Below are 20,464 nucleotides of genomic sequence, written 5' to 3' on the forward strand. Positions count from 1 at the left end.
CCCCCCTCCTTCTCCAATTTCCTTCTTCCTTCTTTCTTCTTTTAACTCTCCTTTCACTACTTTATTCCTTCTTTCTTTTTCATAAAAGTTTTTTTTGGGACAATATTTAAATATAATTAGTACAACAGTTAATGCTTTCTCCATCTTCAGTATAAATTTAATTTCGGTCAGTCTACTCCTCCCCCTCCAATTTCTTTTTTCCCTTATTAACTCTCTTTCTTTCACTGCTTTATTCTTTTTTCTTAAAAAGTTTCTTCAGGACAGTATTTAAATATATCCATTTACACTGGCTACGTAATGATTATATATTAAAAAACTATACCTGTAAATTAATTAGAATTTAGTGTTGAGGAATTGAATACTTATACAAAAGTGCCCTGAAGATGAGTCAGTTGTATATTACTAATTAAGTGATTACATGTAATTAGTTAAAGTTAGTAGGATGATTAGTTAATAAGAGATGGTTTTTTCAAGCTGGATCTTAGTTGTGCTTTATATAAATACTTGTACAAATATTTTCTCATTGAGTTAAAAATACAGAAAAGCTTCCGTAAATTCTCTCTTTTTCACTGTTACATTGATTCAATTCATGAAAGTTAACATGGTATTAGAGACCCGCATCATTACGATCAAGGGATTCTTCCTCACTGATTGCAGAAAGTTGAGAGAACTTATCAACAAAGTTTCGATTCTGCAAATAACACAACTATGGCAATTGAGAGTAAAGTTAACATAGGTGATAGACTGGGAAGTGTGGCAGAAATCGATCATAATCACCCTTTGTATTTACATGTTTCTGATGGACCAGGATCTCTTTCCATAGGCATACAGCTTGTAGGGATGGAGAACTACATGTTTTGGAATCATGTTATACGAATCACACTCCTTGGAAGGAACAAAATAGGGTTTGTAGATAGTTCAATCACTAGAGAAACTTTTGGTCCTTTTTTTGGACCTTATTGGGATAGTTGCAATGCAATTGTAGTTTCGTGGTTGACTGGTAATATAAGTTGCGAACTTCTAAGTGGTATTTTGTTTAGATCGAATGCATTTATGGAGTGGAGTGACCTGAAGGAATGATTCAATAAAGTAAATGGATCTTGATTATAAATACTGCACAAGGAAATTTTTACTCTTACACAAGGAGTGTTTTCAGTGTCTATATATTATTCACGTCTAAAAGATTTATGGAATGAATATAACTCGATGATGCCCCCTCCTTTGTGAAATTGTGACAAACAGAATACATTGCACAACTTCAGTATCAACGCTTGTTGCAGTTTTTGATCCATTTAAATTATGGCTATAGCCAAGCTAGAAGACAAATTTTAATAAAATCCAAATCACTGACAGTGAATCAAGCGTATGCACTAATTATGAAAGACAAAGGTTAGAAAATTATAGCTGATATTAGTCACATTAATGGTGAAGGACCAAGCTTTGTAGTTTTTTCTCTGCAAGGAACATAAGAAACAAACATAGGAAACCTTGGGGTATTGTTTGTGACTATTGTCATGTAAAAAGACATTTACTAGAAGAATGTTTTAAACTGATGAAATATGATCACTTTGGAAAAACTGGACATCTGATATATAAATGTTATCAACTCATAGGTTATCCACCAGATTTCAAACACAAGGAAAAAGGCATTGCGATGTCTAATATGGCAGTTCATAAAGAAAATTCTACTATTACTCAGGAGCAATACCAGGAATATACCATGATGAACCAGATGATGAACAAAGCCTCTATTTCTGATACTAGTGCTAACTTGGTAGGTAAGTTTTTTGGTTTTAGATAAATAGGTAAATTGGATAGTTGACGCAGATGCAGCTCACCACATGACTGGAGATGAACATATGTTAAATGATGATAATGTAGGGGGCACATGACATGTTCAACAACCTATAGGGGATTCAACTAAGATTAGTCACATTGGAGATTATACTTTGATAGGAGGTGATTCCCTAAAGGCAGTTCTATGTGTACCACGTTTGAGATTCAATCTTTTGTCAGTCTCAAAGGTGACAAAAGATTTGATTTATTCTGCTAAGATTTTCTCTGAACATTATTTATTCCAGGATCTTTGTACTAGATAAATGAAGGTGACTAGTAGAGAATACGCTGGACTTTATTTCTTAAGCACGCAACACGAGGATGATATTTTAATAAATGGGAAGTCTACGGATGTCCAAAAAATATCAAATTCTAAAATATGGCATAAGAGGTTGGGGCATGTGCCTATGACAGTGTTAGGGGAAAATTCTTGCTTTTAGTAATAAGGAATTTCATTTAGAACATTGTGATATTTGTCCTTTATCTAGGCAAATAAAAATACCTTTTCCACATAGTTACAATAGAACGTTAGAACCTTTTATTTTGCTTCACATAGATGTATGGTCCCTTACAATGTTGACACTTATAATGGAATGAAGTACTTTCTTACTATAGTCGATGATTGCACAAAATCGTCTTGGGTGTTTTTATTGAGAGTGAAATCCGATATGTGTGAAGTTATTTGAAATTTTATCCTTATGATTTGAGCTTAATTTGGGAAGAGGATTAAGTGTTTTAGATCTAATAATGGCTCAAAATTCTTTAATAGATCATGTGGTGAATTGTATAACCTACATGGTATTTTACGCCAGAGTTCTTGTCCCTACACACTCTAGCAGAATAGGGTGATAGAAAGGAAACATAGGCATATCCTTGAAACTGCTAAAGTAATTAGATTTCAAGGATATTTACCATTGAAATTTTGAGGTATTTGTGCATAAGCATTTGTGTACATCATTAATAGGATTTCATCATCCATATTGAATAATAAATCTCCTTTTGAGTTGTTGTATGGGCATGTACCTTCTTTAACTTACATAAAGGTGACATACAGTCTTTGTTATGAAACCACATTGCTCAAACAAGATAAATTTGCTCTAAGAGATGTGAAGCCAGAAATGCTTGGATATAGTGCTCAACAGAAGGGCTATAAACAATATAATTGGGAGACGCATACTTGCTTTATTAGTCGGGATGTGGTATTCTATGAAAATAGATTTCTCTATTAGTGTGGTATTATTGTAAATAATGATCATGAAAATGTACTATTTTCCCATAGTTATTTTAAAGATGATACTTCAATTCTTAGGATGTCTGCATCACCTAATCCTACTGTTAGTCTTGCTGATTTACCTACAAATACACCAGAGATGATGTTGCACAATGATGCAAAAGTTTTCCAACATAATTCCCTTATTTTTTATCAAAACCCAAATATTATATGTGTTAAACTTGAGCTAGATATAGGGGAACCAGTATAACCCCTTGTGGAGGTTTCACTTACATCACAAGCACTTAGAAGATTCACTAGAAAAGTTGAACCACCCACCTGGATGAAAGATTATGTTCTATAAAGATCATTAGGCGCACATATTTGTTCTTATCCCTTATCGGGCATGAACTATCACTCTTTATATCCAATATATCAAAGCTACATTGCACTTATTTCTTAAGAAGCAGAACCACAGAGTTCTAAAGAGGTTGTCAAGGATTCAAGGTGGATTGAAGATATGCAGGAAGAAATACAAGCTTTAGAGGACAATGAGACTTGAATAGTAACCAATTTGCCTCCAAGTATGGGGTCTACAAAATTAAGTACAAAACAACAGGTGAAGTGGAGAGGTTTAAGGCACAATTAATTTCATGAGGCTACTACTAAAGGGAAGGACTGGATTATCAAGAAACATTTTCACCTATTGTGAAAATGGTGACTGTGAGAGCTGTAGTTTCATTAACAGCTATGCATAGATGGGCCATTCATCAAATGGATGTGTACAACACTTTTCTACGAGGATATTTGAATTAAGAGGTGTATATGGATTTACTATAGGGATTTTCTAGCATAGGAAAACAATAACTGTGCAAATTATCTAAGTCCTTTTATGGACTTAAACAATTATCTAGACAGTGGAACATCAAACTTACCACAACTCTACTGAATCAGAATTTTATGCAAAGCCACCTAGATTATTTTATTTTTACTAATAGAGACAAGGATAAACTAGTGGTTATAGTGGTGTATGTAGATAATCTCATGAGCACAGGGAATGATTCAACTCCGATTAAAGATACGAAAGATCATCTGCATAAATACTTCAAAATTAAAGATTTAGAAGAATTGAAATCTTTTTTTGACATTGATTTCACAAGGATTAAAGAAGGTATATTAATGCACCAGAGAAAAATATGACCTTGAAATGATCTCCGATTCAGGTTTATTAGGAGCCAAGCCCATTGCATGTCCTTTAGAGAAAAAAATTTAAGCTCACCTCACTAAAGCTTGAATAACATGCTGGTATCACTAATAATGATCCCCTGGATGGTTCGTGTGTATTCTAAAGGCTTGTGGGCAGACTACTATATCTCATCATTACTAGACTTGATATTTCTTTTGTTGTACAATCTCTTAGCCAATTCATTCTCCTAAAGTATCACATATGCATGTAGCCCTAGAGTGATTAAGTACATTAAAAGGTACCTTGGACTTGGTGTGTTAATGTTTGGTCTGCTTTCACAATGTTAATGGCCTATTGTGATACAGATTGGGCTGCTCGTCCCAATACAAGGAAGTCTGTTCTTAGGTATTTGGTCAAACTTGGAGGTTCTTTGTTGTCCTAGAAGTCTAAAAAACAACCTACTATATCTCAAAGCTTTGCTAAAGTGAATATAGAAGCCTAAATTCCACAGTGGTAGAGGTTGTTTTGGTCTAGAACTTGCTCAAAGAGTTACGTGTTTCTCTTACTAGGCCTATTTTCGTGTTTTGTAATAGTAGATCAGCTATTCAAATTGCTGCCAATTCCGTTTTTCATGAACGAACCAAACACATTAATATTGATTGTCACTTCATTCGAGAAAAGGTAGTGCTTGGTTTAGTCAAACTGTTCCATGTTCCTTCTACAGAAAAATTGACAAATGTGCTTACTAAAGGCCTTGGTGTTTCTCAACATAGCTATCTGGTGTCTAAGCTAGGAATGAAGAACATTTTCATAGCTCCTAGCTTGGGGGGGGGGGGTGTTGAATAATTGAATGCATTACATAATTGTTTATATAACATCAATACATGATTATACACCATTTATATAATATTAATGCATTACATACCTAGTTATACAATATCTATACATGTCTATTTACTATTTTATACAATATTGATACACGCTTGTACATTATTTATGCAATATCGATACATTACATAACTCATTATACAATATCAATACACGTTTCTACAAACTAATATATTTCATATACACTATACAACTATTTCTATCTCATATATACATGTTTATACATCATTTATATAATATAGATACACGTTTATACATCATTTATACAATATCGTTGCATTGCATATATATCATATAACTATTTTATGCATTAATACATTACATATACATTACATAACTCTTTGTACACCATATATACATGTTTATACACTATTTATATAGTATTAATACGTGAAAAGAATTATATGAAAAAAGTTTTTTTAATAAATAAAAATACAACAAATAAAAAAAAAGTTTTTTTAAAAAAGTTATTGCTGAAAAAAGAAAAGAAAAAGGAAGAAAAAGTTTGATGGCTATTTTAAGTGATAATTTTCATTTAAAATAATAAACAAAACCTTGACTATTTTTTTAAACTATTTATTTTGTTTTATATAAATGAAATTTCTCCCAAAGAAAATCTTTAGAACAAGCATGTGTTGAAAAGTCTATCATGTTAGGTGTGGATTTTGCTGCACCTTATTGTTTGTGGCATGATAGCAGCCTCTTGCATTGATGCAGAAAAAAATTGCATACAATAAATGATCACTATAATTTGATCCTTTTCCATATCTCGTATATGGTGAAAACTTTAGTGATTAATCTGTCCTTTATTTTTATCACATAGCTTTTCACGCCTTGCATTAAATGTGGCAAGTTGGGAGTACTTATTAATTGACCTATCTATAATGGAACATTAGTGCAATGATTTAACTTTAATAGAGTTGATTATGTCACGACCCGACCCCGGGTCTAGCCGTGACGGATATCGCAAGCCTACCGAAGGTCGGAGACCAGTCCCATAGTCTGTCCAATACGAACATAATCTAAATAATAACAAATCGGAAGAAAATCAGAGAGTAAAAATAAAACAGTTAGTGTAACTAAAGATATAAGCTCTAAGAGTCAACAACAACATCCAACCCACACATGTCTACAAAAGCCTCTAAACATGTTCGAATATCGAACTAGGTCGGGACATGCCCCCGATGCTGATATTGAAAATGACAATGATAATGTTAATATGAATTCTTCAACTCTAAAATATGGAAAGAAACAGATGGAATGACCAAGTTTTCCAAAAGATGGAAGCTCACCACTTCATCACAAATTCAATGGACGACTGCTCCACTATATTGCATAAACAAACAGAAGAAACCCCTAGGACCCTACATCATGAAAGGGTGTAGCATCCGAAGATGGTTAGAGGGGTGAGCGTTAGCATGTAACTCGGGGTAGAAATAAAATAATGTCATTCAAAAATCAAATCCAAAATTAATGTACAAGTTCACATACATGCAAATATACATATATACATAATGTTGAGATAGACAACAAGGTCTAAGCATGAACTTTAAAATGAAAAACCTGGACTGTGTAGCTATAACTATCCTAAGGGCACCCATGGGCTATATAGGTTCAGCTCCCCATAGTGTAAAGGTCCCAGTGCGTGTTAGCCTCACGAACCAGAAAATATGTACACGATCATAAAGGCCCCCACACAAGCAAACTTGATTTCCAGTATCGATCTCCCCGGGACCTCCACCTTCACGACAGGCTACACAACCCTCTTTAAGCCCAAATTAACACATTTGCACATAACCCATTCATTAAACCAAGGAATAATCCATCAAGGCATGTACCATTAGTATCGTCATACCTATTAAGCTTGCAAGCTTATAAGATTATGCCATTCTAATTATACATTGACCCGGGGGAGCGCCATGACCCCCAAGTCCCAATCTAAAACTAAAACATGGCCGCCAAGGACTTTCCAAAACAATTTTTTAATCCACGTACCCATTAGTTCAATGCAATAGATTAGAAGAGTAATCAAAACCATGTGATTATCCATATTTTGAAATGAATTATTCAAGTGGATCGAGGTTATTATCAATTTCATACCAAAATCCTTAAAGGTGGGGGAATTTCATGACCCCCTTCCCATCCACCATAGCCATGCACAAATTTAATACTAATACTATGAGATAGAGTATGAATAATAATTCCAAAACCATGGGAAAACTAACCAAGGAATAATCATACAAAACCCTTAACCCATCATTCAAAATCAACACATTAAAACCATAAGAATATCAAACCATTTCATAACATAGTAAAATATAAGTTTGATGAAGAGATGCATGCCTGAAAACATCAACAATTTAAAAAGAAAACCATACTTAGAGCCCTAGGTGACCAACCCATGGAAACCCTAACTTTGTTTTTGACTTGGAAATTTGGTGGAGAAAAGTAGTGTATTTGATTGAGTAATGATGAGTTTTGAGGTCACTTAGGGTGTTTTATGTCGTGGATTTTATTTGGGGATGAGAAAAAATGACCAAAGTGCCCCCAATTAACATACAGGAAAATGGCTACTTAGTTTCTAAGGGTTAGGTAATGATTCGTAGTTACTGGTCACGAGTCATCAGCACGACTCGTATCCTGGGTAATGACTCAAGGCTACCTTACTGGTTTGTTCACGAGTCCTACCCTATGACTCGTGACCAGACCTTACGACTCATGGGGTCTTAGTCGTACTCAAACATAAATATTAAGAAACCTATTGGTTAGACAATGATTTGGCACTATACAACTCGTGATGAGTCTTCATGACTCATCACCTGAGTCGTACCTTAGACAGCGATGACCAAAAACCCAGAAATTTCCAGTGTCTAAAACCTGGGGCATTACCTTACCCTTCCTAGGATCATTCATCCCCAAATGAGGAGTTAAGGCACCCTTTCACGTGAATACAAGACATAAATAAACCACAAAACCATGAACAAAATTTGAAAAACTATAAGAACAAAAAGAAAACCCATACCTAAAATACTTCCATCCAATGCGAGGAGTAAGAATTGATATTTAGACTTCATGTCCTCTTTGATTTACCATGTAGCTTATTCTATCTTTTGATTCCTCCAAAGAACATTTACCAATGCCACATCCTTAGTTCTCAATCTATAGACTTGTCTATCCATAATATCAATTGGGACTTCCTCATAGGAAAAAGAATCTAAAATACCAACATTCTTAATAGGCACAGTCAAAAAAGGATCACCCACACACTTCTTCAACATAAACACATAAAAAACCAGATAAATAGAACCCAAACTCATAGAAAAATCCAACTCATAAGTATGTTCCCCACTCTCCTCAAAATTTGATATCGACCAATATAACGAGGATTGAGTTTCCACTTCTTCTTAAACCTCGTTACTTTTTTCGTAGAAGAAACTTTAAAGAACACCCAATCACCTACATCAAACTCTAACCCCCATCGCCTCACATCCACATAGGACTTTTAGCGATTTTGAGTAGTCTTAAGCCTATACCTAATCACCTTCACCTTCTCCATGTCTTGGTGAACCAAGTTAGGACTAAAAAACCTAGTCTCACCAACCTCGAACGATCCAATAAGAGACTTATACCTCCTACCAAAAAGTTCCTCAAAAGGATCCATTCCAATGTTAGAGTGATAACTATTGTTATACGTATACTCAATGAGAGGTAATAGCAACACCCCAGATTCTTGGTCCTTGAAAATTTCTAAAAATTTATCCTCATTATCCAGACTATGATTCCTCCTTGAGAGTTGTAGGGAGTCTTGATGAGTCATAGGACCCTAATCATAGTCTAACCAATATGTGTGGCTAAGTTTCTTAACCTGATTACGAGTGGCTACTAATAAGTCATAAAGACTCTATATAAGTCGTAACCATAGGGTGACTAGTGTAAGGCCCAAATGGTTCTGTCTTACGACTTGGACCCTATGAGTCATAGGGTCACGATGCGAGTCGTTTGATGGGAGTTTTAGGTCATCAGTATGTGTGCCTAATAAAACTATCTTGACTATAACTCGAGGTAACGAGTCGTAAGGTGTCTCAATGAATTGTTATGAGACCCATAATAACTGATGACAATTTTAGATTTTAAGTTTAGGGCACTTTGGACATTTCCCTCTTTACCCACTTAATACCCACAACATAAAATACCCTTGGGAAATTTTTTTCTACACTTTAGCACTCAGAGCACTCTCTCAAACTCTCTACAATTTCCAATGTCAAGATACTTAGGGTTTCCAAGATGTAGGTCATCCAAGGGCTCAAGGGTTGATTTTTATCCATAAATTTTGGTATTTCAGGCATGTTACTCTTCCCCAATTATTATTTTATGAAAAAAATATATATAAATAGTTTCATTGGATGATTTTGAATATGGGTTATGATGTGGTTGAGGGTTTTGACATAGTTGGTTTTTAATTATTTTCCTATGATTTATTATTATTTTTATTTATTTATGGTTTTGAGCTTGTGGGATGCATGGAAATGATTAATAAACTTAAGGGACATGGTTTTACCAAAATTAAAGTTTTGAAATTAGAATTGGTTATGAAAAATTATATTCTCTCAATGCACTTGTGCAAATGGCTTTGAATTATGAAATAGTCACTTGGTTTAACTTACTCACCTATGTTATTGCATTGCGTAAATGATTAAACAATTAACATGGATTTTGAAAGCCTTGTTGGCTATAATTTAATTTAATGAACAAAGAACGCCAAGGCATTCCTCTAATTTGAATTGATAAAATAAGGGGGTCGAGGCATCTCCCTAAGTTAATGTGATTGTTATGGCATAAAGATAAGATTCCAAGTGTAAGGGTATGACGATACCCATTATGTTCCTTAACATTTGGTTCATTGGCTAATAAATGGGTTATGTGAAACTTGCTTTAAATTATGCTTAATGGGGGTTATTTAGTGAAGCCATGAATGTGTGGGTCTTGGATGACTTGTATTGGAAACTCATATTTGTCAATATTAGAGTTGGTCTTAATGATCTGTGTGCATAGTTCACTATTGATATATTTGTATGTTGGATTGAAGTAGGGTTGAGACATTCCCTGGTTTTCCTTGATACCTCCAGTTTATATGGCTAACACACACTAGGAACCTTTCACCAAAGAGAGATTAACCCAGATAGCCCATGGGTGCTTGTTATGATAATTGAGCTACATAGTCCAGAATAATGTTTTTCTTCGTGATAAGCCTTTTTCCCTACCCTGACATATAGTTTATGTATGTATAATGTTTTTCTTCATGCTATGCATTTTTTCCTACCCTAACATATAATTTATGTATATATATAATGATGTTCATATGCTTTTAAATTGGATTTGATTTGGCATTATTTTATCCCCTATCCTTGAGTTACATGCTAGTGATCAACCCATAAACTATCTCTAGACATTGTATCCCATGCGATATAAATATCGGAGATACATATATTTTTCTTGCACATTATTAGGTGGATTAACTAGGTTCATCGACATTGGTAGTGAAGTGGTGAGCTTCTATTCTTCGGAAGACTTGGTCATTTCATTAGTTTCTTTTCATAGACTAGAGTTGATCATTCCCATTATCATTGTCATTGTCATTGTTAAGGTTGAGGGCATGTCCTGACTTAGAATGATTTTTGGTTATCTTAGAGGCTTTATAGATATTTCTTTGGACTTGGGTGGTTTTGGTTATTGGTTGTTGGATATTTAGTTATCTTAGATTCCTTGAAACTTTTATATCTTACTTATCTTGTTATATGTTTAGAATTCAGCCTCTGTTGGGTATTATGGTAGGTTTGACTAGGCAAAGGGGGGTGTTCTTTGGTCCTCGGTAGACTTAAGATACCCATCACGGCTAATCCCTAGTTCATGTCATGAAAAATTATTATTAGAGCCTAGGTTTAATGTCATTGGGTGTCCATAAATCCGTGTTAAGTTGAGTTTCTTTTATGGGTGTGTAGCGTGGCACACTTATATGGGGAGAGGCTATGAGACATTTAGGAATGTTTTTCTTTCTTATGATCTACTATCGGGCTATATAGTCTAAGGTCTTAAAATGTCCTCTTAGTCCTATTTTTTCGGGTTTAAGATCATGCCTCCCAGAAGATATGATGTTCATAGAAACTCATCTATCCCGCTTAAGGACAATATGGATGGGGCTCATCCTACTCAAGGTGTTCAAACACAGTCTAGGGTTGCTACTTCTGATTGACCTAATGAGTTTCACCAGTCTTCACTGATCATTCTCCCACTAGTAATACTTTTTCTCGGTCACCTCTAGGAGATATTACCAATGTTGAGTTTTACCATTCTATTCATCTGCTAACACAGTTGGTGATATCTCAATCACATCAGTCGGGTTCTGCTGGTGCTGTTGTGATTTCTTTCGAGGCCACTAGGGTTGGCCAGTTTATGAGGCTGAATTCTTTGATTTTTACTATCTTTAAGGATGAGAAAGATCCTCAAGGTTTCATAAAAAATATAGAGAAGATTCTCCATGTGATGTATGCTTCTGACTTTGAGGGCATGGAATTCACTGTATACCAACTGAAGGATGTGGTTTATTAGTGGTATGAGAAGTGGGATCAGTATAGGGGTGAGGATGTGGAGTTGGTTTTATAGAAGGATTTCTTGGGTGCTTTTCTTGATCGTTTCTTTCCTCTAGAGTTGAGGGAGGTGAAGTCTAAGGAGTTCATAAATTTGAAGCAAGGTAAGTAACTATGAAGGAGATGCCTTGAAGTTTCATCAGCTGTCCCATTATGCTCCTAAGCTAGTATCTAATATGAGGGCTAAGATAAGGAAATTTACTTTAGGTTTGTCTCGAGACTTAGTATTTGAGTGTAAGACCACCTTATTAAATAGTGACATGGATATCTCTAGGCTTGTGGTGTATATACAACAGGTGGAATATGAAAATAAGAAATGAGCCAAAATAGAGGAGAGTAAAAGTAAGAGATTATGGTTTTCTGAGCAGGGTGGTTGCTAGTAGAATAGTGGCAAGGATGGTAGGCAGTGATCTAAGAAGAAGTGGGGGAATTTTGGTTCATATTCTATGGCTAGTACTCCATATCCTAAGCCATCTGGTGATCATCATTTTTAGAGCAATAATGTATTTAACAGGCATAATGACCACTCTCAGGCCAGTGGAGTTTAGTCGGCATAATCTATCCCTCTTGTCATTTTTATGGACAAGTGCATCATGGATTTTGTGATGAGGAGAGAAATAAGTGTTTCAGATATGGTCATCCTAGATGTATTAAGAGGAATTATCCTTCAGGTAATGTTGCTATGGGGGAAACTAAGGTTCCTGTTGCTACCTCCTCTGCTTCCGTACCAAAAGGAGCTACTTTTAGCTCTGACACTGATTGAAATCATCTATATGATCTTGCCACTCAGTAGGATTTAGAGGCGTCTCCTAATATTGTTACTGGTAAATTAAAACTCTTTTCTCATGATGTATATTATCTACTTGATCTCGAGTTTACTCTCTTTTATGTGACCCCTTATATGGCTATTCACTTTGGTTTTGGTCTTGAGTGTATTCTTGATCCCTTTTCTATATCTACCCTAGTGGGTGACTCTATTGTTGCTAGGAGAGTCTATAGAGATTGTGTGGTATCAATCTGTGGTAGGGAGACATTAGTGGATCTGATAGAGTTGGACATGATAGTTTTTTATATGATTTTGGGGATGGTTTGGTTGCATTTGTGCTATATGTCTCTTGATTTTTGGACATAAAGGGCCAGTTTCTAATTTCCAAATGAACTGGTGATTAAGTAGGAAGGTAGTTCCTTAATGCCTAAGGGAAGGTTCATTTTGTATATTAGAGCCTGAAAGTTGATTTCCAAGGGGTGTCTCTACCGTTTAGTACATGTTAAGGATTCTAGATTTGAAGTTCCTTCATTGCAATCTGTCCTTCTGGTCTATGAGTTTTTCGAGGTGTTTTTTGATGATCTGACAAGTGTTCCTCCGGATAGGGAAATTGATTTTGGGATTAATCTTCTTTCTAACACTCATCCTATCTTCATCCCTCTCTACATAATGGCTTTGGGTGAGTTGAATGGACTTAAAGAGCAGTTGAAAGAACTTTTAGATAAGGATTTTATCCGCCCTAGTATTTCTTCCTGGTGTTCTCCAGTTCTCTTTGTTCATAGAAAAAAATGGGTCCCTCTGAATGTGTATAAATTACCGTCAGTTGAATAGGGTGATCATGAATAATAAATATCCTCTTACTATGATTGATGATTTGTTTGACCAACTTCAGGGTTCCAAGTACTTTTTTAAGATTGATCTTTAGTCGGGTTACCATTAGTTGAAGATTAGAGAGATGGATATCCCTAAGATTACCTTCCAAACTTGGTATGGTTATTTTGAGTTTTTGGTGATAGCCTTTGGTTTACTAATTCCCCAACAACATTTATGGATATTATGAATCATATCTTTCATTAGTTCTTAGATTTATTTGTGATTATATTTATTGATGATATTTTGGTGTATTTCAATAGTGAGGTGGATTATGTCGATAACCTGCAAACCCTTAAGGAACAATGATTGTATACTGAATTCTCTAAGTACGAGTTCTGGTTGAATATTGTTACTTATTTGGATCTTGTTTTTTCTCATGAAGGGATCATGGTGGATCCACAAAAAGTTGTACTAATGAAGAAGTGGCCTAAACCTAAGACTGCAACTGATATTCAGAGATTCTTGGATTTAGCTAGTTATTATTATAGATTTGTGGAAAATTTTTCTTCTATTGTTTCACCATTGAATAAGTTGAATCAGAAAACCATAAAGTTTATATATTCGGATGCTTGTGAGGGTAGTTTCGAGAAGTTGAAAGATAAGTTAACTTCATCTTCAGTTTTGACCTTACCTGATGGTACCGATGGCTATGTTGTTTATTGTGATGCATCCCAGGTGTGACTGGGTTGTGCGCTGGTGCAATATAGTATGGTGGTTGTATATGCTTCTACGCAGTTGAAGATGCATAAGAAGAACTATCCTACGCATGATCTGGAATTATTAGCTGCGGTCATTGCTTTGAAAATTTGGCGTTACTATTTGTATGCGGTTCATGTTGACATCTTCTTAGACCATAAGAATTTGCAGTATGTGTTCACTCAGAAGGAGTTAAATATCAGAAAGAGGAAATGACTTGAGTTGCTCAAGGACTATGACATGAGTCTCTACTACCATCAAGGTAAAGCAAACCTGGTTGCTGATACTTTTAGCAGGTTATCTACGACAAGTTTGTCTCATGTAAGGATGGTGGTGTATTTGTACAAGAGGTGGTAAAGTCATCTCTCGGTGCTGAGGTGAAGGAGAAACAGGTCTTAGACCCTCTCTTGATGCAGATCAAGGATGGTATGGGTTGACAGCGCCCAAGCGCACATGCAAGTGTACGTGGTCTTATCAAGTAGTAAAGTGGACTTATGAAAGCAAAGTATCGATCCTACAGAGACTTGATTTAACAACAATTTAATTTCATTTTACTGTTTATATTAATTCGGTTGAAAAGTAACCAAAATAGAGTTTGGAAATTGGTAATTAAAACTAAAGTAATAATGCGTAAATAAAAGTACTTGGAACAATCAATTTAGTAATGCCCAGGGTTAAACCACTTCGAACAATCATAGTGTTCGTACTATGTTATTAAATTTCATTCGTTAATATACTTATCTTGGTTGTTGATTCATAGGGTTAATTGCATGATCATTGTTTCCCAACCTCTAATCTTTTACCTAATTTGGACATTACAACTACATTGTTGAACGGGGATATAATAATCCAATTAAGTTAATTAAATCTATCATCCTACGTCTGAATCTAGTAAGGCATCTAAGTACGTCCCTGTCCTAGACGCTAAGTTTAATTCCTTATTTTATAAAAGAATAAAAACCCAAACTTTGTTTATTTCCATGTTCTATCACCCTATTCCCTCTTCCGAGATCAAAAGGTCGACAATATATGTATTTTATGGGTGATAAATTCATAAAATAATTAAAACAAGAATAAACAAACAACCAATAATGATAACTAAAAATAAATGAATTTAATCCAAAATAATAGTACTCATGTTCTTGGCTTTAACCCAGGAAAGAGGGTTTTTAGCTGATAATATTCATATTCATGATCTAAATAATTGAATATATGATTAAAAAAATTAAGGACTAATTAAAAATAATAAAACCTAATAAACCGTGTAGCAGCCTCCACTTTAATCTCCAAACCGTTCCAGGTGTTCGTCATCTCCAAAATAATCTCAAGTTTTATGTATTTATAATAAAATACTCCTACTCCTTCTAAGAATAAAATAATAATGATCCTAAAATTGTCCAAGTCTTTCCTTTCCAGCAACGTGTCCAAGAATAATAATCCAAGAATTCTCCACTGTCCAGATGTCCAGCCGTCTTTTCAATTGTTCAAGAATATATTCTATTTATAATGGGAATTGCTCACTTTGTATATGCTTAGGAGATTGCATGGTTCCCAAGAAGAGGATTCCTACATGCAAATTAATATAATAATAATAATAATACATGCACTTTACTCCAATCCATATCGGTGGAACTTATTTGACCGTGTATAATGATATCGATACGACGCGATGCTGGTAGCATTGATGGTCGACACAGCGTGACGGTATCGCGTCTACTCATTGAAATTTGCATTAAAAAAATCAGGTTAAGTATTGAACGTCCCTCCTTTTTCCAATGCCTTTTGTAGTGTATTTTTAATGAATTTTTGGCCTTTGAATCATCAATATATCACCATATTTATCTCACAAAGCCCCCTACAGTATCACACACCACAAATTGGAGATCAAAAAAACACAATATCCTCAATGACGAATCAAAATAAAAGCTAAGATAAGGTAAATTCGCAATGATCTTCTACTTAATATTCCGACTCTTGACTTAATCAAATTAAACTTTTCCTATTACAAAAAATTTATTCCACTTATAATTACACATTTAACCCATTTGGAACAAATTAAACACATTATAATCCATCGAAACCAACTAGACACACACCTAGCTCAAGCTAGTAAAACTAGTTTTTTGGGTTGTACTCTAAATGACTCAATTAAGCACAAACTTATTTGAAAAACACTTTGAACATTGTAATCACACACCTGGACACTTAAAGTCTTATTTATATCAACATGAACATGTTAAGCATACAAATTCTCTCAAAACAAGGCGAAATAAACTATAATAAAGATACCAAAGTGTACAAAACCACCTCAGATCATCACCCCATACTTAAACTCTTGTTCATCCTCGAATAACTCTTTATTCTAAGCATCAAAATATGAGGTGACGCTACCCTTGTACTAAAATAAAGACAATCAAACTAGTACTACAATGACTACATGGAATGCAAGTTTCTACACAAAGTATGTTATTTACACAATTGAAATCTCAAGAATTCTACTCCGAAACATCCTAGCCTCAAGAATTGACACACCTAAGTGGCAAACTCATACATATCATTCAATCAAGGAAATCATAAAAATCACCCACATTCATCAAACATGTTCCCCTCACAACAAGAGAGTTGCCCATAATCACTCACAATATGCACTTTATAACATAATGGGTACAAGAAACAAATTACGCTCACTCTCAGAAAAAAATTCACAAGTTACAAACAATAAATCATAGGCTTGCCCTTAGTGTAGTGCTCTACTAATATCGGAATGATGAACTTAGGATCAATTAGGACTTTTCTGGGTTGTAATGTAGGTTAAGAGACGGGTAGAAAATATTTGGGAAAAGTGACTAACATCTCTAAGCGCTTTAATACACTACATAAGACATTTAAAACCAATTTCCAACAACCAATTTACACTATTTTTTCATCCACCAATTACCTTTTTTTTCCCATCTCTTTTAAGCATTTTCACAAACACTTAGTGGATGCATAGTTTACTACCACATAAATCAATTTTTCTCTTTGTCACAATCATGGAAATATTTCTAGCATAAATTATATCACATCCATCCACCACACATCAATTATTAACACCAATAACTATTACCTTGGGGCATCAATTTCACCTTTTTCTTCTTATATCTCAAACTTCTTACTCAATTAATTTTTCATTAAAATGCCTACGAGCTTTTTGGATCAAATTATGGTCTATCAAAGAAGGAATTAGGCTACATATGAGACTACCAAAGAAAATAAGCTAAAATCTCAATGGGGTTAATTATGATAATGCACAAAGGGTAGGACAAATAGAAGGTATAAAATCAGGCTATCAAAGAAATTCCTAAATCATCTCCTAAACCCACATTCTTTATTTCGCTTCATATACACACCGGGAAAGTTCTAGCATCATATGCAATAAGGAATATCAAAAACCTCACACGCACATGCCACATGCTCAACTTAATAGGATCATCATAGACTCCCAACCAACAATAGCATGAATTCAAATTTAAGCCAACAAGAACAAGAGTCACAAATATGAGCCTAAGAGTCTCAAATATAGCAATTCACTCAATTAAAATGCTTTTACCAACAAACCCACTTGCATCATGCAATCAAAAACTAACACCAACAAGAATATCTTACACAATTTTCTTTTTAAATTGAGCTAAAATTTGAGATTTACCCACCCCACACTTAAAAATCTACTTTGTACCTAAAGTGAATTTAAAGGTAAGAGATAGAAATACTCCCTGAAGCCTTTAGGCCTAGCTAGTAGCATATTTTTACATCAAAAAGGATCTGCGGGACCCCACACTTAGTTTTTGTCATGCTCTTTAGCTCAAGTTTATGGTACTCAGACTTTCCATTAACCTATGACTCAACCAAAAACATAAACTACGTGAAATAAAAACTAAAAAAACCTAAAAAGAAAATATACCTAATTAACTTGGGTTGCCTCCCAAGCAACACCTAATTTAGTGTCGCGGCATGACCCATATAAACTTAACCATATTCCTTCACCCTTTTACTTCCCCTTCGGAGCCATTTTTTCATTCGTTTCTGACCTCTTGAGTTTACACTCTTAGGGTCAACATCTCTCTTAACTTCAACCTTCATTATGTTGGGAAACATTAGGCATATTAGGCTGCTCAACTAGGTATTCTGAAGAGGTCTTTTGTGGATTAACCACCCCATATTTTTTCCCTTTAATAACATTGATCATATATAAATCTTTAATTTGGGATTTTATGATAGGTGTTTTGTAAACATCAAATACCACCTCTTTATCATCTACCCTTATTTTGAGCATGCCTTTTCTAACATCAATCAAGGCCCCTCCAGTTTCTAAGAATGGATTCCCCAAGATGATTGGTACCTATTCGTCTGCCTTAAAATCAAGAACAAATAAGCCAGCAGGTATAATAAATTTACCAACCTTTATGAAAATGCCCTCTATTACACTTTTCGAATATATTATGGATCCGTTTATGAGCTGCATAACCACTGGTGTCGATTTAGGATCCCCCAATCCTAATGTTTTAAATAGTGATAGGGGCATCACATTTATGCTCACCACTAAGTCACTCAATGCATGGACCGCTTTACTCCTAATTTGAATAGAGATAGCAAACTTCCCTTGATCTTTCAATTTCTTAGGGATTTTATGTGTCATCACAGTGCTACACTCTTCAGTAAGTTTTATTGCTCCCACATCCTACAATTTTACCTTATTTTCCACCATATCCCTTAAGTACTTTGCGTGCTTAGGCATAGTCTGTAAAACATCTAACAAGAGTAAGTTAATCTAAAGTCCTCTGAATGTAACTTTTTGAACATAACATCCTCCTTCACTTTTATTTGCCTTTGAGATAAGGGTAGTGGTGACATCTTCTTCACTTCTTCTGTAGCAACTTTTTCTTTCAAGTATTCAAACTTCCTTGAATTTTTAGCAACTTTTTCAGAAACTTATTGGGGAGTCATATCTGTATCTACCTCCTTTGTTGCCTTGGGAGTTTCTCCTTGAAGATCTTTAACACTTCTCAGGGTGATTTACATAACCTGTTTTGGATTCTTTGTATCTACCACTACGTTGAGCGCTAGTGTTCAATGCTTGTTGTAACTGCCCCAACTGTAACTCTAAGAATCTCTGAGTTGCTTTCTAATTTTTTAATTTTACTTATTGATTTTTCATATCTGTAGCTATTTGTGCTTGACCAGCAAGAATCTGCTTCAACATCTCTTCCATGTAGCTAGTTGACTGATTTAATTGGGCTTGTGGCTGTGGGGCATTCCATAGGTTATTTGGTGGATGAGTCTTCCACTTTATATTGTAGGCATTACTATAATTTGGACTTTGATCATCGCCTACAGACATCACAAATGCTAGATTTGAAGCACACATGGCCACAGAATGGCCATTATTTCATATACTACACACCAACCTGCAACTTGTTGGATAAAATTGAATGTGGCTGTAGGTTGTGCTGCTCCAAACTTCATGCTACTAAAATGAGTGTTGATCAAATTTTGTAAGGCATAAACCTATGCTAATAAGGCTGTGAATTGGTCCACCTCTAATACACCCACAATTCTTTTTGTGGCACTTCTAGAATCGGAATACCACTCTCGACTTCCTTGTGCTATGCGGTTTAGTAATGTGTACAACTCATCATAAGTCAATTCCAGCGCTTGACCACCTGCGGTTGAATCTAGTAAAATCTTCGTATTGTGATTAAGAGCTTCTACAAAAGTATGAGCAAGTAACTCATTGGACTGTTGGTGGTATGAACAATCCCAAAGAAGAGAATTGAAGTGTCCCCAAGCATGATAGTAGTTTTCATCAGGCTTTTTTTTAAAGCTCACTATCTCACTGCAAAGTCTTCCAGTCTTACCTGATGGAAAGAATCTGATGAGGAATTTTTTGGCTAAGTCATCCCATGATGTAATTGAATTGGCCAACTCTACATTTAACCACCTTTTAACTTCCCCCAAAAGTGAATGGGGAAATAGTGTTAGCCTCATATAATCTGTACTTACCCCAGTCATAATGAATGTATCAGTAAGCTTAATGAAGGTCTGCAAGTGGACTTGTGTATCCTCGTGTGAAAGCCCTGCAAACCATCCACTGCTAATAAGAATTTGTACCATACTATGTTTTAACTCAAAATTCCCCCAGCAGGCGGTCTTTGAATTGGGTAAGTCAAGATCATCGAAATTGGGACATCTACTTCCCTAACTGTCCTTTAGGCTACTTGTTATTCATCCATTGGAATAATATTCTCTTGGCCTTCTAAGATTTGTGGAATTCTGGGGAGAAGAATTGCTTCTCTCCTTTGTTGATGGTAAAGTGCTCGGGTTCTGGG

General features: G+C 35.0%; 1 pseudogene; it reads left to right on the forward strand.

The window, feature by feature from the left end:
* Window positions 1–708: 708 nt before the first annotated feature.
* Window positions 709–20,464, forward strand: part of LOC107846448 — a 47,378-nt pseudogene continuing 27,622 nt past the window's right edge.

This window comes from Capsicum annuum, chromosome 11, assembly GCF_002878395.1.
Source record: "Capsicum annuum cultivar UCD-10X-F1 chromosome 11, UCD10Xv1.1, whole genome shotgun sequence".
Classification (NCBI taxonomy): Eukaryota; Viridiplantae; Streptophyta; class Magnoliopsida; order Solanales; family Solanaceae; genus Capsicum; species Capsicum annuum.